The sequence below is a fragment of the Cavia porcellus genome, unplaced genomic scaffold (genome assembly GCF_034190915.1).
Source record: "Cavia porcellus strain 051 isolate PalLab524CR breed Dunkin Hartley unplaced genomic scaffold, mCavPor4.1 scaffold_4, whole genome shotgun sequence".
Taxonomy (NCBI): domain Eukaryota; kingdom Metazoa; phylum Chordata; class Mammalia; order Rodentia; family Caviidae; genus Cavia; species Cavia porcellus.
The window spans coordinates 108,293,653-108,321,012 of NW_026947487.1; the positions used below are offsets into that span (position 1 = coordinate 108,293,653).

General features: G+C 37.6%; 1 long non-coding RNA gene across 4 annotated transcripts in view; it reads left to right on the plus strand.

The window, feature by feature from the left end:
- The window catches only part of LOC134475792 (uncharacterized), a 214,297-nt gene that overhangs the window by 84,731 nt on the left and 102,206 nt on the right, over positions 1–27,360 (plus strand). The window lies entirely within an intron of this gene.

Sequence of the window (27,360 nt, forward strand, 5' to 3'; positions counted from 1 at the left end):
GTAAGACAGGTGCAATAATGAGGGACCTGCTTAGGTCTTCCCGCAGAAGATCAGGCCTGGGGTTGTGGGAAAATGCACTAGAGATAACTGTAGGAATCCAGGAGAGAAACTCTTTAGAAATCATCCATAGATACTCTTTTTCAGACTGGAAAAATATTCAATATATTCCAATAGGCATTAATGTTCAAAATTCAGAAGAGCATGAAAAAGAGAAGCTGTGTTTTCACTGGTCAGAGATGATGACTATTCAATGTTTTCTAGTCTTTTTCACGTGCTATATATTTTATACAACTGAGATTAGGAGACAGAGTGTTTATATCCTACCTCTTTTAGTTTATAGTATATTTAAAGATTTCAGAATATGATTTTGAAAAGATGGGTTGTGTTCTTTTTAAAAGTAAACCTCCTTGGAGAAAAAAATAATTGGTTTCTTCCCTGTATTTTCACACATGATTTGGGCATTGGGTATGAGGGATATTTTCTCCATATACCAAACTAGCACTCAGTTCTCTGGCGGACACCAGCCCGTGTCTGATAAATCACATCAATTCTGGTACTGTCTACCTGAAGACCATGTTGATCCTTCAAAAATTAAGAGCTAAGTTCCAAAAGATGATCCTCATTTGGATGCCAATTGTAAGTTCCAGGAGGTTTTACCAGTGTTTTTAACTGATTTGTATATATCAGGGTTTCTTTTGCTTTAATTAATTTACTAGAGTGCCTTACAGAACTCAGAAAAGCACAAATATCTACTGGTTCCTTATAAGGATATTACAAAGGACACCGATGAATACTGTACCATGCAGAAGAAATGCACAGGGAGACGTGGCACGTAGAAGGGCACGGAGCTCCGTGAAGGCTCCAGGGACACCGCCTTCCAGGAATCCCCAAGGCCTCCGTGATCTAAAAGGTTCTCCAACTTGTCTTTTTGGGTTTTTACAGAGGCTACATTCAATGGAAAGACTGATTAATCATTTCCCACTAATGATCAGTTTAGCTTTCACTTGCTGTGTCCTTCCCAGAGACTGGAAGAGTCGTCTGCCTTATCCCGCCTTGGTCTTTCTGGTCACCAGATCACATCCTGAAGCTACCTAGAGGCTGCTAGTCACCAGCCAGCTCATTACTACTGAAGTATTTACCACTTCAGAGATTCCAAATGTTCTGGCATTATCCACCAGGAAGCAGGGATGGAGGCCATATATGTACTTCATAATTTTACAGATCTACTGTAAGCTTAGAAACTATCATTAGACACTTTGCGTATTTCGAGTTTTTTTCCAAATAAGGAATAGGTAATGAGACTTACTGGTTGAAGGCATGCAACAAAATCTTTATCTAGTCATTAGTTGGCTACTAAACTAACTGAGCACAAACTTCATATGACAAAAACAGTGTGATCATGGAATTCATTAAAAAAACAAACAGAAACACAGCAAAACACAGGGAAGCAGGGGCGTAATTTCCAGAAATGGCACATGATATTGCATAAAGTGTGTGATTCTCAATAAAAAACTAATTATGTGACATATGAATTAACAGGAGAGGGTGACCCATACAGAGGTAATAAAAAAGCAATCAATGTCCTTGAAGAGCTCTGGATAGAACAGTTAAACATTTTAAATCAAGAATTATAAACATGCTCACAGAGCTAAAGCAAATCATATCTAAATAACTAGAGGAAAGTAAGAGAATAGTATTCCACCAAATCGAAAATGGAATTGAGGAGGCAGACAGCATAGCATGGAACCAGACAGAAATTTTGGAGTTGAAATTTATGGTAACTAAAATAGAATAATTCATGAGAATAACTCAAGAGGTGATTTGAACAGGCAAAAAAAAAAAAAAATCAGTGAACCTGAAAATAAGTCACTTGAGATTATCTTACATGAGAAACACAAGTAAAGAAGAATGAAGATTAAAAAAAGAAATTCAGATGTCTGTAGGGAATCATTAAGGTACCAAAATATACACACAATCGAGGTCGTGGTAAGAGAGGAGAGAAAGAGAGGCAAACAGAAGAATATTTGCAGAAACAATGGCTGACAATTCTTCAACTTTGATGAAAAATATAAATCTCAAATCCAAAAAGCCTAATAAATTCCAAGTAAGATCATCTCAGAGATCCATGCTGAGATATACCATATGCCAACTCTGCAAAGCCAAATAATAATAAGATTCATAAAAGCAGCAAGCAACTTTTTTAAAAACCTAAGGTAATTTCTTTTCTTGCAGACCTAAAAATACTCAATAGAAGTGCACAACAGTGTGCATGTATATTGAAAAATACTGAAATATCAACATTAAGGAATGTAGAAAAACTTCCTCTAAATTGCTCAGAAATAAGTTAGTAGGGCAATTTGTCAGGAGTTTTTGGATGAGGTGGACTTCAAGTTACAGAGGTCCAGATGAGAGTGGCTTAAAATGTAAAATATGGGCTGAGTGCTTGGTGTTAACAGGCTCCCTTATTGCTGGGGTGTCATCAAATCTTGCCATTTCAATGCTTATTGCTTTCTGGCTACAACAAAGCTATGAAGCCACTTCCACAGCTCCACAGCTCCACTCTAACAAGGGAAGAGGGATCAGGAGCAGTGGGGACCTTCCTTCCTACTTGACTTCCCTTTCCATCTCCTGACATCTGAGCCTTATGTGACCACAGCTAGCTGCAGTAGTCGGGGAATGTGTGTGTCTGGTAAAGGGAAGTAAACAGTCCTAAGTAGCATAGGCCAATCATGAATCATTCTCTGTAGATTAGCGCACTGCTATCGTGAACATCCTTAAATTCTCTTAATGTGACTGAAGTGGGAAGAGATGATAGCTGGAAAGGCAGCTAATGCAGCTTATGCCAGATAGAAAATCATCTTTTTGTTCATTTTCGTGAAGAATATGGACTATTTCTTATTTCCAACTTTCTGATTTTTTCCCAGTGGTTGGTAGCGTGTCTGTCAAATAGTACCTGCTTTTAGCTATAGATTAGATATATAAATAAATGAATAAAACCCCTTGATAACTTGTAATTCAGGCTGAAAAGCATTGAGCCCAGTAATACACATAAATTCAGGAAGCAAAGTGTCAGAATCCTGAAATTTTATGCCCAGAGAAAATGTTCTCTTTTAACTGAAGCGATGCTAAAGCACCATATTAACTAATTTCCTAGCTTTTATAGAAGTAGAAAATCTCAGAGTGTCAAAGATTTATTGTTCACTAGCACTACTCTAGCCCAGAGTCGAAGGAAATGAACTTTTTACTGTCTTCCCATTTAACTAGGCAGCGCTGAGCAAGCCCAGCCTGCAAACCTCTTTCCTGGAAATGCTGGGTGGTAACAAGAGGACGGCTTTGAGTGTAAAGAGGCTCATCAGTGAGCTATTTGCAACATCCTTCTGGGTGCTGTGTCCCAAAGCTTTTCCACAGTGGTTTCCTGGTGCATGGCAGGGTGGGGTCCAGACGTGCAATTTTGGTCTTTACATGTAAATTTGAAGCTGGGAACATTATGGTTGATTTTGCATGACACATCTAGATAATGTGCAATGAATTTTTCTATTATGTGAAATTTGAAATCTCAGGGGACAAGGATTTGAATATAAATTGTTCAGAAATTAAAGGAGATTACGTTTTTGCTCTCTCTATATGATTTAGGTAATCAATGTCAGTGTAAAACCTTCATAATCTTATAATCATGACATATTTTGAGAATTTTCTTATTGGATCTAATTTAATGTCATTTAAAAGTATAAGATGAATGTCTATTCATTGTCATAAATGTTACAGAAGGTAAAAATCAATTTGCTTCATCTAGTTCTATGGTCTACTCTCTCAAGTTAACTTCTGTTAGTAATTTATAGCCAATCCCTCCTAGCATTCTAGCATGCTTATTTTTAAATCTCAGAAAGCATTCACCTCCAGTTTTCATCTGAGTCCACGAGAAAAAAAGAAGAATTTGATTTTGCGTAATATAAAGAGACTATTTTGAGGATCCTGATAGATAAAGCATTCAACTTGGATATGAAAAATCTTTTATTTCTAGCTTAACCTAAGACCCACTTCTGAAAGTTTCTTAAGTCCTTTGTACCATTTATCCATTTAAGAGCTGCAATTCAATTATTTCATAAATATTTATAGCACAACTACAATGTGGTCAGTGCTTAGGGCGTTAGGAAAATGTCCTGAGGAAAGTTTATGTGTTCAAATCAAAGGAAAGAAGAAAAATTTTCTGACTGTTATAGTTATTTTGGTATAGCAGGTGGGCACCAATGTTTATTAATAATAATAATAATAATAATAAGCTCACAAACTGTCAAACTGGGTAGGGCTCAGGAAGGGAGGTTTGCCTCTGATCCATGCAGCATCAACACAGCATCAACAGAGACATCATGACTGAGATGGGGGGAGAGACTCACAGGATGACTCCCCCACATGAGTTTGTTTCATTATGAATGTTGGGCAAGAATGGAGATGGGACCAGGGCCTTGAACCATTTTTGCATGGGCTAACTCACAAACTTCTCTGTACCACAGTGGTTGGTTTCCAAATCTAAGTCCCCAAACCAAATGGCAGCCAGTCTCTTCATTCTACAGACTGGAAGATGGACAGCCCCACTCCTACCATATTCTATCAGCAAAACAAGAGCAGGACAAGATTGAAGTCCAGAGTTCCTCTTCTCAATGGGAGGCGAGGCAAAGGAATCTGAAGCCGTGCTTTATGGGGGATGTGTGTTTGCGTATGTATTCATTAAATGCATCACTGTCATGTCCACTCAAAAGCACACTGGTCTCGCCATGGGGGACTTCACCTCTCCCAGCCATTCCACAGAGTGGAGTTTTCAATGAGTTTTCTGTCTACAACAAGGCAGGTTCCTCATAGCACTCTACTAATAATAACATCACATGAATGTGGCCCCCATGGTTGATGCTTGGTCTAGGGTGAGCACATCCTTCATTAGCCAATCATCTTCCTCCTCTGGTACTGTTACAGACAGAACCAGAGATAGCATACTTTTCTCTGTGATTTTGTATTTTTATTGTATAGTAAAAGACTATGGCTATATATTTTCATTGCTTTTCACATAAAAAAGTCTTATCTACAGTAGGATTAGCTCTCACTTGCTGCCTAAATACTTCTGCATATTAAGCAACTTCTCCAAGTGTCAGTTTCCCTCTAAGTAATCATATCTACCTTGCAGGGCTCTTGTGAGTACTAAAGAAGCCACGGGAGGCAGCCAATAGATGTAGAGTTACAACCACTGTGCTATTGTTGGTTGATGAAGTTATAAATGGGTAAAAGTCTTGAAAATTTAAGAAACAGAAGTTTCTGAATATTTGAAGTTATATAGTTGCTGTTTGGAGGAAAAGGAAGTGATGTGAACTGAGCAAAGGAAAAGATATGAATGACCTGAGTTATCAAAGGTGACTATACACACGTAATGTATACAGTGGCACATTAGTTCACAAAAATAATTCTTTTATGATTTTAGGCCAGATGGTTGCTTTGGTGTTTGTGTGAGGAAGATGACTGTGGTTTGTCACCCTATGTAGAGTTTGTGAACAGGAGCAAAGTCTTGTCAAATGCTTTCGTCTGAGAACAGAATCATTTGCAAACAGAAGTGTTCATGAACCAAGGTATAACTGTATTACATTTCATTCAGAGGCCCATGTTATGAAGTGTCAAATGATGGTAGCATTTAAAATAGACCTTAAAGATGCTGTGGTAAGCTGCGTTTATTTGTAATCAAACAAGGTTAATATGTATGGGTGACAACAATGATAGCATTTATTTCCTGCAGTAGCACTGTGTCAGATGCATCCAGGAGACATGTGCTGTCACAGGGCTGAGCGAGGGAGCACAGTTTCAATACACGGTAATGATTCTGTCTTCAAAATCAGTATCCTCACAAATTCGGAAATACAGTGATTTCCAAAAAAATGAGAATTTACCTACACCAACAGATACCTCAACAACTTAAGATTCACTTGTTTTTCTGAACACTACATTTTATAAATAAAATATCTCAGCTTCGTCAATAACGGAACGTGTATTTCATCTATGATAAGCTACTTCTTATAGCACTGAAGCCACCTGTGACTTAATTATATTTTCTTTAAGGCAGGATATGCATATGGGGTTGTTTTTAGAGAAAATATTGATATGTCTCAATAGCCCTAGTATTTGGACTTCAGCATTAAGTGTGGGTTTGGGAAATGTCTGGTGCAATTATTTTGAGTGAGTTGTTTGCTTCCTGAGAAGTGCAGATGCGTAAGCAGATGCTCGCTCGAGAGATCTGCCTGCATGAAGAACTAAACGTAGAAGTTCAGGAAAAGGGACAACACGTGACAGCTGCTGTCTGGAAAATTCCTGCAGCACTGCAGAGCACCGCGGTCCACTGCATGTGCTGATTGTGTTTTGTGTCAATGATTCTCACTCAGGAAAGCTAGATCTGTACATATAGGAGAGGTGAGAGCATCACAAGAGGACGGATGCAGGGAAAGAGAAATCCATCTGGTCTCTAAGCCGCCTTGTCTCACAGGAGTGACTGCTCTGTGACTCAGCTTTGCCATAGCATGATGTGTCCTTGAAGTGGAAGCAGTTTGGAAGCCCCCTGGAGAAAAATCAAAATCCGTGTGCCGTGATAACATGTTACTATGGTTTATAGCTTTTAGACTTTATCATAATTTTTACTCTGTGGCTGCCTGTGCCATAGCCATTAGGTAAAGACTGAGTATCCAAACCACTCTGTATGAAGGAAGGCACAAGTCAGGAAGGTGGTTTTTGTTCTTCTTAACTCTGAAGAGATGGGAGACTTGATACATAATGTGGTTTAAGAACTCAAGATACCTGAGGAAGCAGCCTAATTTCAGGTTTCCTGGTGTTCTGACTTTCATCCCGAGGCATCAAGAGATCCTGGAGGTGAATTTACTAACTCAAAAGGGAAGTCATGTCTGAACGATGAACGACAGCAGGAGCAGATCCCAGATGTGGTTCCATTCTTATTCTAAAGTAGCTGCTACGGTTTGACTGTGGCCCCCCAACTTCATGAATCAGGATCCTCACATGGACTACAGTTATCAGAACAGCAGCTTTGTTATAAAAGTGGGATTTTGCCTCCTACCTTCTGCCATGGGGTGAGCCAGTATGAAGGCCTTCACCAGATGCTGGCCTCATTATTTTGGACTTTCCATCCCCCTGAGCTGTGAATCAAGTGCATTTCTGTTTTCTAGAAATTGCTCAGTTTCACAGAGATGATCTGTTACAGCAGACAGGAGTAGCCTAAGACATTAGTCATGTTAATGGACTTTGATGCCTCCTGTACCTTAAGTTATAATCCTTTTAGTTTCAACTAAGTTTCTATCATTTTCATCTCCTAAGATGCTTGACTAATAATAGCTACAATCGAAGCTTACGGAGAATTTAATTTTTGGCTTGTGAGTGTTGTATTTAGAAGGAATGGAGAGGATTAAGTCAGGTGAATTTTATTTCACTTTTTGCCTAGGGTGCAATGCAGTCTATATATTAGGTAAATGCTATTTTAGGATATTTTCCATAGGGAGATATTCCCTGGTGATGGTAATTGTGATATGGATTAATCAAACTTATAGGAATCTATAGCCAGCCACATATGCTTAATGCATTTTAAAATATATTCTTAGTTAAATATTAATGAACAGTTTTGGTTTTCTCAGAGGCTTTGGTGGATTATGTATATTTGCAAATGTGCTACACCTAGTTTTTCGGGACAAATGATTGGAGGAATCTACGTTAGGAAACGCTATCGCAATGACAAAAACCGAATATGACAAAAGTTTTGAGAAAGTCTCAAATGGCATTTGTGCGTATAGGCAAAAATTGTAGCCTAGAGTCTAATACTAATCCGTGGGTACATGAGCGTTTGGGAACCAATTGGTATTTACCAGGGCAGGGCAGATCCACGGCGGAGTGCTGCATCTGTCTCCTTAGTGGTTCTTTCTCTCCCAGCGTTGGGATACATAGAAGACACTGGTGACATGTTTATGATTTTGTTTTAGGTGAAAGTGGCTTTGCTAAACTTAAGTAGTGACCTGGGGTGCATTTGATAACAAGGGAATTTAACCTTATTTATAAAAATTGTGCTATGTGCATAAGTTAAAAACACCAACAGTATGTATACTGTCATCCTCTGTGTGAGGAAACAAGGTTTGTCATAGATAAGTGCATGTGTGTGTGTGTGCATATGGGATGATTTCCAGAAGGATGTGCAAATGTGATCTCAGTGTGTGCAGGATGTGCAGAGGACCAAAGGAGCCAGAGATCCAGGCTGTAAGTTACCCTTATCACATACATTTTTCTTCTTTGTGAACTTTTAAAACCATGTTTACATTTTAAATGTTTCTAGGTTACTTTTTCTAAAAATGTATCTACATTATTTGGAAGATACAACTGAAGACACACAGGATTAAGAAAGGCATAAATGAACAGGAGTCAGGTTGAAGAAACTTAGGAATTATAGTCCTGAATTCTAATATGAGTCAGTTTTTTGAGACAGCCAATAAGCAGGCAAATCCACTCAACTTCAACTGCTCACTTTCTTTACTGAGTCATAGGCTTTGATGGAATGCAGACAGGACATGAAGGGCTGAAGTTAGTGGCCCATTGGTTAAAGAATATTCTTTGGAAAACTGTGTAGTATTTTGTCTGGTTACGGAGACTTCTCACCTTTGTCAGTTTATCTGGTTAGGGGATAAGGCACAACAATCTGGGTTTTATCTCTAAATTGTTTTTAAGAGCCTTATTTGGATCTTCTGTGGTGTAAGTAGAATGTCCAATGTTATTCCCAGGGTCTATAATTTTCTTCTCAGACTCTGGAATTGTTACACTTGTCTTATTGCTAACCTGAAATAACTTGATGCAAGATGGAAAATTAGAGGAAACAAAACAAAGATTAAAAGTTAATTTATATTTTTAGGAAAATACATTAGCAGTAAAAATTTCTTAACACCAGTCAAACTTGTCAAAAAGAGTGGTAAAATCAACTTTCTTGAAGTATGCCCTATAATATGTAAAATAGAACCTAGACAATTAGATTATCAAAGATACGGTTGATTTTAACATTATGCATAATGCTTGTTTTTAGATTTTGAAAATTTGTTACTCATCTTACTAAGAAATTTAGCAGAGTCGCTTTTCCTATTTTCTATTCTTAGTAGCATGTACATTTGATTTTGCCTTATGTTCAATAATATCAATGCCACTTTTCGAAAAAGTACCGACATGTCAGTGTCTACTGATGCAAAACAAAGCAATCTGATTTTATGTAAGCATAAGGAAATAACTTGTTTAAAAGTATGTCTGTGGGGGCTGGGGATTTAGCTCAGCGGCATAAGCGCCTGCTTTGCAAGCAGGCAGTCGTGAGTTCGATCCCTGGTACCGATAAAAACGAAAAAGACAAAAAAAAAAAAAAAAAAAAAAAAAAAAAAAAAAAAAAAAGTATGTCTGTGATGGCAAACACCTTAGAGCTTTCAAAGGTAGCAAACAGCCCATTCAGGCACATGTGTCCGAGATTAGCCACTAACATACCACACAGCTTAAATTTCCTCTGTTGATTCGTACTTTAGAAGTCTTCCATAGCCCCATATATATTAGAACAACATTTGACACTTGATAGTATAGTGGTAAATACCCAGTTCATCGACATTCCATGAGAAACTACTTTTTAAAGAGTGCTTTAACTAGGGCTGGGGATTTAGCTCAGCAGCATAAGCACCTGCCTTGCAAGCAGGCTCTCATGAGTTTGATCCCCCGTACCGATTAAAAAAAAAAAAAAAAAAAAAAAAAAAAAGAGCGCTTTGATTTATTGAATATAAAAGCATAATTCTGAATATAAAACTGGAAGATTTCCAACTGTATCAAGCTCTGTGTGCTTTCCTCCTTTTCCATCTGAACCCTCTGTGGGGCTGGTAGGGTGATCTACCTAGTCTTGATGGTGGGGAAACAGGAGCCAGCTTGACCTTAAACAAACAGGCACAGATAATCTTTCTAGTTAAAGCTGAACCAACAGCAGTCTCAAGCAAATCTATCTTCACCACAATTTAAAGAGTGTCTGAAAGGAAACAATCTTCCTCACAGGTGTGTAAATCATTCTTGCTTAATCTCCGCCTTCCACAGAGTGGGTTTCCAGAAGTTTCTGTTGCTCACAGCACCGCTGGAGGACTCGGAAGGTACAAGCAAAAGATTATTAAACACCTGCTGCATGGTACTCTACTTCATTCCCACACCTGCTGAAACAGCTGGCTCCCTGCTTGGGGACAAAGACACAAAGAGCTCACTTTAATGAGTTACCTTCTTTTGGTTTGAGTCTGAAGAAAATTTATTATGTTGGAAAAAAAATATCCCACAAAGTTCTGAGGAAAAAATAGAGTGTGTATACATGGTCATAGCCTGGGAGACATTAACAGTGGCCACCTTTGGAATGTGGCATACTGATGGTTTTAATGACTTTTTTCCCTTTCCAAGGGCTTTTCCTATTGTCTACAATGAAGAACAATATGTTTGGTAATCAGAAGAGTTATTTTAAAGATGTTATGCTTTCTCCAAACATCTCATATTTAAAGGCATTTCAGAATGGCAATTCAAGAAACCATTTCAGGACTGAAGTGTTTTGTGTTGATGATTTATTTCCTTGAATCTTTTGTTACTGAGATTGAAAAAAACTAAATGAAAGCATTGCCAATGCATTTTCTCTCTGGGCAACTATTCCGACCTCAAGTAAGGAGGAGACAGACTGACTGAGGTGTCACTCGTGCAGTCCTAGGTTATTCCCACTTAGGCAGTGCTGCTGCTGGCTGGTGCCAAGGTAAGACCATCTGCAAAGCTCGGCAGGGAGACAGACGGCCACCTGGAGCCAAAGGCCTGATGGAAGGAACTGAAGCCTCACGGGAGGTGTGATCGCTAAGAACATAATAAATCATCCATCTTGTAAAAAGGGATTCCACTCAGTCTAAGAGTCATTGGGTACTTTGATCTATTCCTTGGCTGTTAATTTACTTTTAGTGGCTCTTCTGGCTGTTGTCTATTAGCAATGGAAAGTAGGCTTTCTAATAGGTAAATACTTCTGAAAGATTAGGTGGGGAGCCAGTTGCTGTGCTCCTAACAAAGCAATTGAGATTTCTGGAGCAACATACCAGAAGCTGGCAATAGTTACTGCCTCTAGAGAGGGGATTTTGGACTTTGGATCCAGGAGGTGACCTACTTTTCCTTGTGTATCCTTTTATACTATTTGCACTAATGAGTGTGCATTTGTGCTGCGCTTTCAATTAAGTCGCTACTAACAAATGTACATAATATGTTTTTTTTTTTCTTCATGCAAAGACATCAGCATAAAATCCTTTCATGAACATCCTTACTTCTGGTCTGGTTTACATTTTATTCTTTCCTCAATTGGCTTCAAGGCAGTTTATGTAAAGTGTATGTACAATCTTCTTGTTTTCTTATCTAAAATCTTCAATAGAACACTTTTCTTTTTGGGTGTTGTACAGAAGGCTGTTTCTGACTTACTCTGGGTGGATATGTCTATGCTCATTTTTCAGACCCTTCTGACAGTATAGCCATGTCTGAGCTCTTGGAGGATTTTCTGGCAGGGCATGCGCTCCTTCTCCTGATGCTTTGGGGACCTGTTTGCTTGTTCTCATCTTCCTCACTGCCTCCTGACTCCCCTTCAGAACATGGTCCTGCACTCACACTCCCCAGGCCTACATCCCTTCATCTGTCTCCAATAATCTTGTCCACATGGAGTAATTGATTTTACTTGTGACTCCGCTCCGGATTATAAATTCCATTTCATAATTTTAGGGAAGAGGCCAACACTATTTAAAGGGCACAGGAAATGGAAGCGTATTTGAAATTTCCACTTATTATAAGGCTGGTTCATTGCTGCCAGCTCCTCATTTCTATCACTCCTCCTTCCTCTTTTGCCCCACATCTGGGGAGATGACGAGTACACCCAAGATTTCCCTCCTTTAGCTCCAACAGAGCTCAAACTATGCAAAGCCTGGCCCAATCATGTGATGCAACAGGTATAAAATACTGTCTGTCCTTTTTCTCTGCTCATACTTGCTTGTGAGCATCTCCAGCCATCCAGAGCGAATCAGTCATGTTAGTAATGAATCTATCCCCCTCATTTAGTGTGTGGTATTGCTAGTTTCAGCTTCTGATCCAAATTTTGTTGGAGACACCTACCTGCCTCTGAGGGGCAAACACAATGCTCTGAAAGTCTACGTCTTCAGATGCAAATCCTACTTTATGCATATGATACTCATAGAGAACTTATGCACACAAAGAAGTAAGGAGGACAGATTTCAAAGCACACCAGAGTGCAGGCAGACAAGCTTGAGCTGGAACATGACAGGAGGTGGAGAAATAAATCTAAGCATTTAAAAACCATGAAGTAAATTTAGGATATTCTTTTTTGGTACAAAATGTCATTGAATCAGTGAGATATTTCCCATTAACCTGATTGTAATAAGAACACAGGGCTGCCCAAGGGTTTGTTTCCTGGCACCTGCCAACTTCCATGAATAAGCCAAGTGACCATGACTTCAGGCCCATAATCTGTCACCAAACCCACCCAGGGTCAAGTCGCAGCCCTCACTGCCATCCTGTGTGCTGTCCTATGAATAGGCTCAGAGTGCAGAATCGGAACCCAACACCCCTTGATGAATGATGCTATCACCAAAATCTAGGCCATCACCTTCAGGGATTTTCAAAGTCACAGTGGCTCAACCTTTAAAGGACAGGGACGAATTCTACATTTCAGGCCACATAAAAATTGTGTTAGTGACTAAGAGAACAAGAAGACTCTTACTAAGTAACTAATCTCAATACAAGCAATTTGAAAATAGCTATAATGGAAATCACACCAGGAGGAGGACATCAGATGTCTGTTAGAAAAACAAAACATAACCGAACCTTTTACTCTGTTCTCTTATAAGTACCCAGGTCACAGGCTATGGAGAAACTTTATAGAACACCACTTCGTTCTTCCTTCCTTTTAAAAAATGTCATTGATGAAACAACACAAAAGATACATCAAAAATAGAAAATATCCTGTAATCTAAGCCTTTTCAATATGCATCATTACCATTCAAGCCTTATTTCAATGATTATATATTTTTAAGTAGGCATAAATCTTTTATGTTAAATTTCATTTTAATGGATCATATACTTTTTTCCTCTTAGAAGCACAGTTTTCAAAGTGAGACTTTAAAAATAGCCGCATGCCAATACATGTAATTAATGAATCAGTTTTCCAACTCTATATTCCTTTGGTTGGGCACTAAAATTTTCCAACGGTTTCTATTGAAATTCCATATTTTTTTTTCACAGAATTGGGTCCATTTTTATGTTGACATTTTTTGTAGAAATAGAGGGAAGATTTCTTACCTGGATCTTCATACATAGGAGTCTTTTTATACCCAGGAGTGGGAAACAACTAATACATTTTATAATCAGGGGTGTTAATGAAGTCTTTTACACCAAATGGTAAAGATGGATTTAGTCATCTGATGTGTCTAAACTTACACAAGCACACCAAGCTGTTACATGCTCTTTACTGCTTGAGCCCAGTGACATGAACAATACAGCAAACTGTCATTGCTCCCCGATGCCAAAGAGCTTATTTTCAAGGCAAAGATGTACTTGGAAAAGCATCATTAGCTTCTGTGGTTCACAAAAACTATACTGGAGGGAAAACACACGTCCCAAGGTTTTGGTTGATCCAAACATTATCATAGAGACAAAAATACTAATTTGTTGATAGAAGAATTAATATGTAAAGCAAAGACAAATTTGGTTTCTTTCCTTGGGAAGCTGACATTTTCATGGAGAGGGAGGCAAAGGGCAATGAAAAGGGAGTGAGCGGCTAGAGCTGCGGCTTGTGTGACCAAGAATAATCTCCGAAGTTATGATGGCCACGGGAGAGAGGCTGGTAGTAAAATGTGAAAGACTTTGAAATGAGCAAAAATGATAAATGGATCTTTTCTTGTCTGCCCTTTCAGGTTAACTGCTCTTTCCCTGGCTTGAGCTATTTTGCAACTCTGTATAAAGCTGATAGTAACGCTCATGATCACTGTCCATAAAACTGTGAATAAATTTGGTCTGGTACCATACAATTGATTGTTGCTTTTTGGCTATTTACTAGTTTTGTATCTATTTGTAAAGTAATTCTGGCATTCCTGATTGCCTATGTGTGTGTGTCTTCTTGGAATTCTTTGAGCTAATTTTAACCTCTTATTGATTCTCTCTTTAACTAATGAGTAAAATTGTAATTGCTCATTTTTATGTGTGTAATTATTATGATTTTAATTTCTTTTTAAAAATGAATATCTTTTAATGCTTGGATACAACAGCCACTTAGTGATTCTCTTATACAACCTTTAGTAAAGGCCACATTTGGCATTCCACAGGCTTTCTAACAAGACTGACTTCCAGTGACATAATTCTGCAATTATTCAGCCTAATGTTAAGTCCACAAAGATTTACTGAGCCCTTGTTATATGCACACAGATCAGAGATCAGTAAGATACACCTGAGCCCCAGATAGTCCACATGGGTACAATTAGAACTCCAAGCTTTACTGTGCTGTTTTATGTTATGTGTAATGATAGAATTCCATGGAAAATGTCTTGTGAGACTGAGGCGGAAGCAACGAATTCCAATGAAACAGAGTGCTGTGCTTTACAAAAAAATCAGTATTTGAGTTGAGTCATATTATTAGTACAGTTTCTAACTGAGGAAAGAACAAGTAAAGTAGACCATATGGAAGGGTTTTTGGCTTCTGAGTAAACTCTCCGTTAGGTGGATGTGGGTGGGGTGGAGCCATCCTTGGGGGAAAGTGAAACTGGGGACACCTCCAGATTACAACAGCTTTGAGCACTGATCTTTGAAACTAGGCTTCAACTCTGAGTAGTTAATATATTGTGATTTCTCATCCTAATGTAATTTTGTATTAATGATTATCAATTTTTTCTTAACGAGAGGTATCTAAATGGTACAGGCTTTGGGGTACATGGAACCTGTCCTGGGAATGCACCATTGGATTCATTACAGGAAGGTTTGTCCAACAAGAAAATTTGGAAATGAAACCTCCAACCATACCTTGAAAATCTTTCCATATTTAGCAGTGATTTTGATACTGTATGTAATGATTTTTTCACCTAATTAAAAAATTTCTAAAATTATTCATAAATATATGTGAAAATGCAAGCGTAGTGGAGGTGATGAAGGTAACGAATGTTTATCTTACCCTGCTTTCAATTGTACATCTTCCCAATAATCATTATCAACACTTTGGAGGGCTCTTAGCTACTTTTTACCCAATTTTATGTATGTTTATATATACTTACATGTTTGTGAGTGCAGATGCAGAAATATTTACGTATACAACTGTGTGTTTTCGCTTATAGATTACCAATTTTTTACTTTCATTTCAAGATGGAGATTGTGAGGGTAAATCTTGTCAACTTGACTGGCTTGAGAGGCACCTAGGAAATTGGTAAGGGACGCGTCAGGGTTTGTCTGGGTGGGTCATGGGGGCATAACGTAGGGAACTGTGTCTGTTTCCTGGCATCTTCCTCTCTGGCCCTCTGCCCCTGTGTGCTGTGTCCTGGCTTTCATGCCATGAAGCAGGTAGCTTTCTTCCAACACACCTTCCCACCATGATGCTCTGCCCACCTCAGGTCCACAGCAACGGGACCAGCCATCCATGCTGAAACCGTGAAGCAAAGCAAACTTCTACTCTTTTAAGTTGGTGGTATTGGGTATTTTGTCCCTGCAATGGAAAACTGACTGTTATAGTGATATTACTATATAAAGTTATATTCTATCACTCGGTCTCATTAAGAACATCACAGATTTTCCACATTGGTACAAACAGTTGCACACCCTTTTAGTGTTAATGTTTCATAACATGTAAGATTGTAAATTTATTAATTATTCCCTTATTGAGAAGAATTCAGTTGGGTTTTATTTGCAAGAACTGACAAATCTTGCATGTGAGCAGTTTTAAACATCCAGTATTGCGTGAAAGTATATGATCTGTGTAGGATGTTACTTCTGTGTTTCAGAGACGTAGATTTCCTCTCAAGATTGGAAAATAAGAGAATGGGTAGGCCCATACAATAGGGGGAAGTATATAGAGAAATGAGATGAGAAGAGTTTACTGGAGATTAATCAAAACTGAGAACAAATTTAGAGCAGAATGCAAGATTCTTATTCAAACAAGCCTGGCAGATGATGGCAGGTGTTGTGAAATCAGAATAGCAGCCAGCCTCAAGGACACAAAGAGCATTTTGAAAGATCTCTGTATGCTGTTTTATACCAGGGCCAGGGAACCATCCTGACCATCTGAGAGAAACTTTACACAGTAGTGGGGACCTCAAAGACCCCTGGGCAGAAGATGATGTGGTCATGGGGAAGGGAATTTACTAGAGAGGCCCTCCATGGTGCCAAAAAGCATTACTCAGGATGACGGAGCCAGAAAGAGAAAAGGAAACAATCAGACCATGGTTCTTAGCTGAGTCTCTTTGAGTCATCCTCAGAGTCTTGTAGAAGGAACTGCAGTGGAATGAATAAGGGAGGCAAAGCCACAGCCACCTGTGCTAATTGAGTCAGTGAAACTGGAGGAAGACTGTGGTTCTCAAACTCTGGCTATTCATTAGAATGACCTAGGCAGCATTTAAAAACACAGACTCTTTGGCTGATCCCTTGAAATATTACATGATAAACTGTGAAGGCAAAATATGGCATAACTACCATAGCACTCCTTACCTGTGGTTTCTGTTTATATAGTTTCAGTTACCTGTGGTCAACCATGGTCCAAAAATATTAAATGGAAAATTACAGAAATAAATAATTCATAGTCTTAAATCACAGAGTATTATACATAGTATAAGATCTCATTCTGTTGTCCATTTACCTGTTCAGGGTGTAAATTATCCCTCAGTCCAATGTAGCCATGCTCTATGTGTTATGTATCTGTTTGTCACTTTGTGGTCATCAGATCAATTGTCAAGGTAGTATAGTGCTTGTGTTTTATTTCATAATGGCTCAAAAGCACAAGACCAATGCTGCTGGCAATTCTACTATGCCAAGGAGAAGCTGCAAAGTATTTCATGTGTTATATCATATCATCAAAAGAGCAAAAGTGAATATAGTACCCTAAGAATTTGGAGAACGAACACATACATTCATATAACATCACAGTATGTATTGTTACAATTATCCTGTATTATTAACACTACTCTTATGTGCCTAATTTTTAAATTAAACATTATCACTGGTATGCATGAATGAATAGGAATAAACAATAAATATAGAGTTTAGTACTACTGTATCTTTGGTTTCACAGATCCATTAAGAGTCTTGGAATGCATTCTGCATGGATGAAGGAACTTTTATATTTGTAAAGCTCCCCAGATGATCCCAAGGTATCTTAACATCTAATGGAATAAGCAGTTACAAATAATGAGCATTTATCAGTCACAAGGAATTATGGAATACGGATTTTCCGAAAGTTCTCCAATGCGGAATATGCCTCCGAGTTATGTAAATTTAGGGAAAATGCTTTGCAACTTATCCACTTTCTCATCTTAGATTCTACTACTTACTATTAGTATTATTACTTACTATTAGCAAATGAATGAAGTGTCGGTATGAAATCTGTTATATATATTTACATATTAAAACTCCATTTGCAAATTATAAATTATAAATGGATATAACTAGTCCCTATAAAATGGTATTTGTCAAATATGCTTTTCCTTGAGTTTATTATTCTAGACTTGACATTTTCTGCAATGTCACAGAGGTGAAAGCACTAGTGTTTCCCACAGGGCATCCTTGTCTCTCAGCATAATTTATCATCTGAGGTCAGGAACTGCCTTATATGCACCTGTAATTATTTCTTGTAATTAAAGTTGTCCCTAGGTAACACAGAGAGAATTCATGTAATATTCTCCCTGTGTGACTCAAGAGAATACATTTAAAAGCAAGGATCATTTAATTCTTCCCAAGTAAACTGACCTATCACCCAAGTATTTCAATTTGTATTGTAAAATGCTACATTGAGATCAGTCCTTTAATCAGTAGATTATGTTCTGTCATTTTTGCTATGAAAAACTCCTATGAAAAATTACCTTTTCTGGCCCTTCCTCCTGCAGTGCAGGGCTAGCAACCTGTCCTGGAAGAATCTGGGACTCAGGAACAGGCCAGCTGTAGGAATCCAGGTGATCAGCCCCTTCCTGTACATCAGTGGAACCAGAAACAGGGAAATGCCAGTCACATACGTAGGACCCTGATGAGGCCACACAGCAGGGAGGGGTGAGTCTGGTGAAATTGAAAAGTTTGAAATAAGAATCAACAAGTGATGAGTTAGGTGAGCTAGCATTGTGCTTAGGGTCAAAGACACATGGAACAGGAGTAGGTGGGTGGGTTCACACCCCCTTTACAATTTTTCTAAAAATTTAACTTAATTTTTTTCTTATTTTATTTTTTTCTCATTTTTTTTCTTTTTTTCTTTTTTTCTGTTTTCTAAATGACTTGGGAGAACTTGAGACACAGAAAAATAATCCCCTCCCCCTAATTCAGATAACCTCACAAATATTCCCTTTCATCCTTGCCCCCCTTTTTTTAGTTTTCCAAACCTTGCATGATCATCCACTATCCTCCAGCTTTGCTTCTTCTGCCTTTCTAGTTATGTTTGTTTTGTACAAAACCCTTCACAAATTTCTCCACCATAGTGTTCTCTATTAAGAGGAAACACTTGGTATACAAACTCCTAATTTATGATGAGTTGTGTTATGTAGCTATAGACTTTGTTTCTATGGTCTGAAGTGCAACATAGTTAGCACAGTTTGTCAGTTTCTAAATTGTGCTTGATGCTATTGTTATTGCTAATTGCACTACTTTAGTGAGGATGTTGTATCTGTTGTAATCAGTTGTTCTTCCTTCTGTAACAATAGTGAAAGGCTCTTGGGTAGTAACCTCATCATAGCCCAACACCAAAGGATGGGATCTGAGCCAAAGAGACACCAACATCCCACTGTTAATTAATTGGGAAGGTAGGATCTTGGGACAGACACAAACCTAGATCTTCCTACACATAGAAGACATCCCTGAACAACAGATTTTCCGTAGAGAAGACTTGGTAATAATGATTTAGCTACCTACTACAAAAATTGACAAGAAAACAAAATAAAACAAAATAAAAATTGATAAGACAAAGGAAAAAAAATGAAACCTGAGATCTTCAGCTTACTTAGAATAAGTCCAGGAGACACAGACATGGAATAAATTGGAAGATCCATTCCTGCAATTTCTGAAATGATAGAAAATGAAGTTAAGAAAACTAACTATAGGGCTATAGAGGAAATCAGATCAGAAACAATCTCTCAGGTAAATAAAAAATGACAACCATAATAAAGGAATTTCTAGCATATCTAGAGAAAAAAGGCATAGAGTAAAACAATGGAGCATAGGAAAATAATGGAAACATTAAATGAACAATGCAAGAAAGAAATAGAATGCATGAAACAGATTCAAAAAATATATCAAAGAAATTGAAAACTCCACAGAAAGCTGACAAAAACACTTGAGTGAAATTGAAGATAGACTTTCAGACCTAGACAGTCAGTGATCATGAAAGGAAAGATCTCCTAAAATTAAATAACAAGTGACCAGGAAATAGCAATTCAACAGCTGTAAGATGATGTAAAGAAAAGCAATATAATACTTGCAGGTGTCAATGAAAAGGCAGAAGTCAACAGAAATGACTTAGACCATTTGCAGTAGAAATAGCACAAAATTTCTCAAGTGCAGGAACATAATCTGACAAACAGATAAATGAGGTACAGAAATCCAAACAACCATGACCAAAATAAATCTACACCTAGATATATAACAATCAAGATCTCAGAAGTTCAGCACAAAAGCAGTATGTTAAAAACTGTCAGAGAAAAGAAACAGATCACTAAAAGGAAAGCCCATTAAAATCATGACCAATTTCTCAACATAAACCCTCAAGACAAGCAGAGCTTGGGATAAAGTATTTCAAGCTCTGAAAGAAAACAATTTCCAAGCAAAGAGGATGTATATTGCAAAACTATCTTTCCAAATTAATGGAAAAATAAGATACTCCTGTGATAAAGAACCACTGAAAAAAATTTATGACCACCAAACCAAACCTACAAAAAGTACTGAAAATTATTTAAGATAGAGATAAAAATGGCCACAATTCTAAGAACAGTGATAGAAGGAAATCATCAGAAAGCATCAAAAGTACTTAAACAGAAGAGGAAACAGGGAACCAAACAGCCGAAAAAATAACACAACAAAAAGATAAGCCAATACATGTCAGTAATAACTAGCAACATAAATGGCCTGAATTGATGAATCAAAAGAAACAGATTTAAAAAATGGATCAAAAAATAAAGTCTAACAAAATGCTGTATGCAAGAAAGACATTTAACTCAAAAAGAAACTCATAGTCTCAAAGACAAAGAATGGAAAACAGAACTCCATGCAAGAGGATCTCAGAAAAAAACAGGGATAGCTAACTTGTTTACAGACAATGAGAACTTCAAACCAAGAATGATCAAAAGAGATAAAGAACATCCTACATCTTCATTAAGGGAAAAATTCAAGAGGAAAAGATAACATTCATAAATATGTATACACCAAATATGGGAGCACCCAACTGTATAAGACAAATATAAATAGATATGAAAAATCAAACAAGCAACAACACAATTTTAGTGGAGAACCTTAATACCCATTGTCATTAAGAGGTAGATCATCTAGACAAAAATTAGCAAACAAATATAGAACTGAACCAAACCTGTGAACAAATGGACTCATAGACATTTACAGAAATTTCCACCGAACGACATCAGAATATACATTCTTCTCAGCTGCACATGGGACGTTGTCTAAAATAAACCACGTACTATCCCATAGAATATACTAAATTAAATATAAATTGAAATTCTCCCATGGGTATTGTCTGACCACAGTGCAGTGAAATTAGAAACTAATGGCTAAAGAGACTGTGAAACTTCATAAACACATGGAAATTAACTAACAGTCTCTTAAACAACCAATGGGTCACAGATGAAATTAAAGCAGAAATTAAGCAATGTCTATAATCAAATGAAAATTCAAATACAACGTACCAGAACTCACTGGATGCAATGAAAATAATCTGAAGAGGGAAATTTATAGCAGTGAATTCTCACATTAGAAAAACAGAATGAGCACAAATAAACAACCTGATGCTGCATCTCAAGATTCTAGAAAAGGAAGAGCAAGTCAAGTCAAAAGTGTATACAAAGGAGGAAATTATAAAGAACAGAGCAGAAATTAATGCAACTGAGACTAACAAAAATAACACAAAGAATTTATGAATTGATGAGTTGGTTCTTTGAAACAAGAAATAAAATTGATAAATTCCTGCCAAACTTATCAAAATAAAATCCCCAAACAAAAAACCACCTTGATTTCATGCAATGGAATGAAAAGGGTGAAATTACCACAGATCCTGTGGAAATTCAGAAGATCAATACAGACTTCAAAAATACTCACATAGGCTGGAAAACATAGAAGAAATGGAAAGATTCCTAGAAACATATGAATTATCCAACTTGAATCAAGAAGATACAAAATTCTGAATAACTCAATATTAGTTAATGAGATTGAAAATGTAATAAAAATCTTTACCAACAACAAAAAAAACTCCAGGTCCTGATGGATTCACAGCAGAATTCTACAAGAAATTTAGAGGAGACTTAATGCCAATATTTCTCAAGCTCTTCGATGAAACTGAAAGGAAAGAAATTCTCTCTAACTTATTTCTGGAGGCAAGTATTACCCTAATACCAAAGCCAGAGAAGTAATGCACCAAAAGAGGGAACTACAACCCAATATCCCTAATGAACATAGATGCAAAAATCCTCAATAAAATACTAGCAAACAGAATGTGACAAATCAAGAAGATTTTACATCATGACCAAGTGGGATTCATCTAGGAATTTAGGGATAGTTTAACATATGCAAATCAGGCAAAGTAACAGTCCATATTAATGGAGCTGAGATCGCATGATCATCTTAATAAATGAAGATAAAGCTTTACATAAAGTCCAACATTTATTCATGATAAAAAATACCTACAGAAAATTATAATGGATGGACTTAATCTCAAGCTGACAAAAAATAACCCTAGAGAAAATTGCAATAGGTCATCTTTTCCTCAGTCTGATAAGTCATCTATGACAAAATAACAACAAACATCTTAATAAATGGACAGAACCTAAAATCTTTCATTCTAAAATCAGGAACAAGGTGAAGATGTCCACAATCATCACTTCTCTTCAATATAGTTCTGGATACATTAGCCAGAGCAATGAGACAAGAGAGAGAAATAAAAGGAGTAAGGATAGGAAAGGAAGATGTTAAACTACCATTATTCACAGAAAACATGATACTCTAAATAGAATACCCCAAAAGACTCCACCAGAAGATTTCTAGATTTAATAACCAAATCAGTGGAATGCCAGGATACAAAGTCTATAATCAAAAATCAATAGCATTCATGGATACAAACAACAAACTCACTGAGAGAGAAATTAGGCAAACAATCACCTTTATAATAGCACCCAAAAATATGGGATGTTTAGGAATCAATCGAAAAAGGGAAGTAAAAGGTCTATACACTGAAAATTACAGTACTCTGTAAAAGGAGATCGAAGAGACAATGGAACAGTATTCCTTACTTACGGATATTAAGAGCCAATCTTGTGAAAATGGCCATACTCCCAGAACTGTTATAGAGAATTAGTACAATCCTGATTAAAATACTACCAACATACCTCTGAACTCTAGAGAAAGCATTCCTAAATTTAATTTGGAAACAGAAGAGACCTAGAGTAACTAAGGTAATCCTAGGCAACAAAGGCAAGGCAGGAGGCATCACAATCCCTCACTTGAAATTATACTACAAAGCCACTGTAATACAATCAGCATGATATTGTAAATCAAACAGACCTGAGGATCAGTGGAATAGATTAGAAGATGCAGACACAACGACAAAGGCACTCAGCCAACCTCTTTTTGACAAAGGGGCCAAAACTGTTCACTGGAAGGAATACAGCCTTTTTAATAAGTGGTACTGAAAGAGTGGTTTTCCACATTCTGAAAACTAAAACTAGACCCATGTCTATTAACATGCACTAGAGTAAAAATGGACCAAAGATCTAAATATTAAAACAGAAACACTAAGTCTAGTAGAAGAGAAAGTAGGCAGAAATATTGAAGACATAGGTGTAGGCAGAGAATTCATGAACACAGCCAAACTGCAGAGGACACACTTCAAAGAATCAACAACTAGAAACTCATCTTATCAAAAAGGTTTTGCACATTGGAAAAATTTCATTTAGTTTAACAAAGATGTACTCAATGGCAGTTAAAGAATAAGAAAAGACCTGTATTTGTTAGCTTTTCCTTGCTGGAACAAAATTCTTGACATGTGAAACTTAAAGGTGATGATTGCTTGGCTTGTGGTTTCAGAGGGCTCAGTCCACGGTCAGTGTGTTTCAAGGCAGAAGCACCATGGTGAAGGGACTGGTAACACAAAGTGCCTTACTTTATGTTAGTAGAAAGAGACTGAAAAAAAGAGTGCCTGAGAGAAAGGTCCAGGAACCAGATAGAGTTCCAAAGATCATGGTTTCTCAAGCCACCCAGATGCATCCAAAGGTGTGCTTTACACATGTGCTAGCTGTTCCTCACTGCAATCAAGCTGACAGTTCAGATTGGGCATCGCATCTAAGTTTTTCTGGTGTATTTGTCTCTTTAAAACACATTTTTGCACTTAAGATTTCTTTAACTCCATTTTATTATTGGAGTGACTATTGGTCTGTTACAGATTTCTCCCTTGCTATATACATTTTAAATATATTCCACACTTGGATATTTTCTCAAAGTTTTGAATTTCTAATATTCAAAGTTTTGTTTCCAAAGCTTTAAAAACTATGAGATGCAATGAAAACTACATTTAAATTTTTAAAATTTATTACAGTAAAAGACATATTGCTATTAATTTTCCTCAAAATATTTCCCCCTCATTTCAAACATACTTATAATTCTTGCCATTTTCTGAAGTCGCTGTGGAAGTCCTGCTCATGAATGACTTTAGTTGCAGTGTCACGGCTGTCTCGATATTTTGAATTGACTCAAAACATTTATCTTTAATGGTAATTTTTGGGTTTTGAGCAAGAGCTGGATTTCACACACTGCCAAGACCTGGTTGTGGAAGAAGGTGGATGAGGACACACATACTGCTGGTGTAAGCCCGCCTTTCCACTGCGTGGACCTGGGCGGCAGCCTGCACAGCACTTTTCATTCCATGTTATGAGGACACTCATGAGGGCGGACTCCCAGGATCACCTTAGAGAGTGGTGAGAAAGATGAGATCAGTGTGTGTAAACAGAAAAGGAGCTTTTGAGGGAGATTAATGACATTGTTTCCTTTACTGTAATAAATTTTCAAAATTAACATCATATATTTTGAATACCCCATATTTATATTTTCACCCCTATATTTTCAATTTTTAGTAGAAAATTATTTATTTATTTTTATTATAAAAAGGCAAAACATAAAGGATAGAAGTGATACACAATTTCAAAAAATAACATTAAGAAATCATCACTAGTTGATATATTGCATATGGTTATCTTAGAATTTTTGTTCAAGTTACAAACTTCTTGGTGCTCATCATCCTAAGATCTTATTCTCTGTATCTTTCTCAGATGAAGTTTGATTTAAATTTCAATTTTGGAATGAAAAGTAATATTTTCCAAAAAGTCAAACATTCCCTTGTTGTGAAATGTCAAATTCCTAAACTACTTATTGGAGACTCATTTATTTTCCATATTCTACAGGCCGCCTAAACAGCTACTTCTGTTTTCATCTGTTTTCCTTTTCTTTGTGGTCTTACAGGCAGAAATGGAAGACTCTCGCCTTACTTTTTAAGAGGAGGAAGGAGGGAGGGATGATGGGGAGGAGAGTGATTAGCGCAGGGGCTGTGCTGCGAGCTGAATTTGTGTCTGTGAACAACGCCTTAGTCTGATGATTCATGGACCCAATTGCCTTCTTGCTCCCTTATGGCATTTGCAGTGTTCAATAAAAATCCCCCAGGGCCCAATTTGTCCCAAGGTTCTTTCTCTTTTCTTCTAACCAAACCGTTTCTGAGTGCCCAAGTTAAACTCTCCCACAAATCAATTCTCTTTTCATTTCCTAATATACCTGTGGAGAAGTTTCCCAAGCAACCTTGTCTCGTAGCTGTAGCTGCGTTCTCCACTGCCATTTCCCTAAATCGCTACACAGCATATTGCCTGATTCTGTGTCTGTGTATAATCAAGAGGTGTTTTATATTGATTAATTTATATCGGTGTATTTATTTAATTTTCAGGGTTGATAAGCATTTCATGAATTTGTTAATAAAATGTTAGGTAGACCAGAATTTTATAGAAGAAAAAGAATATGATGGTAATTAAGAGCATAATAGAATAAGACTGTTTTCAGTCATTTGATGAGTTTTAGTTATTTACGATAACTCCCTTTACTGGCTATGAATTTTGAACCATGAAAGGCAAGTTCTTTGTGCACTATAGCTCATTAGCACTGACTGAGTAACAACTCAATTCCAGGGTCTGAATAAATTTTTTTTAATGCTGTTGTAGTCAGGACTTTTGCAGAGAACAATTAGAATCAGGACATGGAGTTTATAACATTATTCTCATAATGGTCACCAGAAGCTAATACAAGAAAATGCAGGAAATCTATCCACAACACCAAAAACATAGAATAAAGGGCCTAAATACCAGAGCAATTTCCCACATGAGTCCAGATGAAAACCCAGAGCTCATGACAATGCCTCCCACGAGTCCAACTGGAGGTCCAGAGCCCACGATAAGGACTCACACCAGTCTCTTTTCCGGATCCATGCTGGGAAGGCCCAAAGGTCAGCGGTGCAAGCCGGAAAGTCTATGCCAGCGGGGTGAAGAAGCTGTGCTGGTAGGTTGAGGGTTCTATGCTGGAGCTGAAAAGTCACACTCACAACAAAGACCACAGCTGTCCTGAAAGCACCACAGCCATCTTCAGTGACACAGAGGCTCTGAGCTTCTCCGATGACAAGCACAGTTGGGTACACGCCAGGAAGCAGTGTCACAAGTTCATCCTGGAGACCAAGTGGCACACATCTTTCCCTCCAGAGCCAGGAAGCAATACTTGATGGGAGGACCAAATCTTCTCCAGGAGAAGCACCGGCTCAAACGGCAACTCGTAGGAGAACCCACAATGCCTCCTTAATGCCTCAACTCAATAACGCATCAATGCCCTCCTTTTCCTTCTCCAGCTCTCTCTTTATGCTGGCAACTTTCCCCAGGTGGGATATCTGAGCTCAGCTCAGTGCAATGCTGATGTAATCCAGCTGGCGGTAATTAACTACCAGTTCTTAATCCATAGCAAATGCTGAAAAGAACATTTCAAGTCAAATTTGATAAGGATCTTGAATATCTACAGTCAGCGTAATTAAAAAGCAGATAAGGAAATAAAAAAAATAGCCATCCATAACCATTGAGCTTGTATCCTTCACCACACTTTACTGTGTGTAAATTTATACACATGTGCATAAACACAGATAAATGACAGGAAAACATCATGAAATGTTCTATTTTAAGTTACTTGGTACATTCCAATATTTTTTCTATTTTAAAAATGTTGATTAACATTTGTTGATTTAATAACAAATCAGGAGTTACAACCCGAAGAAATACAGCCATTGTATCAAGTGTGTGCCTGTCATTTTACACTCTACTTTCCCCTGATATTGAAATCTCTAGCATTGCTAGGGCGTTCATTGGAACATGCCCTGTCTCCTTGAAACAACAGCAACAGAACAGGCAAGCTAGCCTTATGCAGATAAGTTGAAATAGTTAATCCAACACAATCCAGTGGTTAAATACCTCAGGTAGAAAACATGGATCTGAGCCTGGTGTCCTCTTCCGCCCTAGCCTCAGCTTCCTCCAATTCCTCATCTACACATCATAGTTTCATAAGAGCAGCTTGCTTTCCTACCCTCTCCCCCACCCACTCACTGCCACTATATGGTCTCTTAGCACTGTGATTCCAGAACATTTTTCCCTCATTATCAGGTGGGCTAATTCCTTATCACAACTCACTGTAAAAATGAAAAGTCATTAATAAACATTTGAATTGATTGTTGAATTGGCAAATGAATTCACACATACTTCAAATCTACATATTTGTCCAGTGCCAGCAGGGCAGGCAAATCTG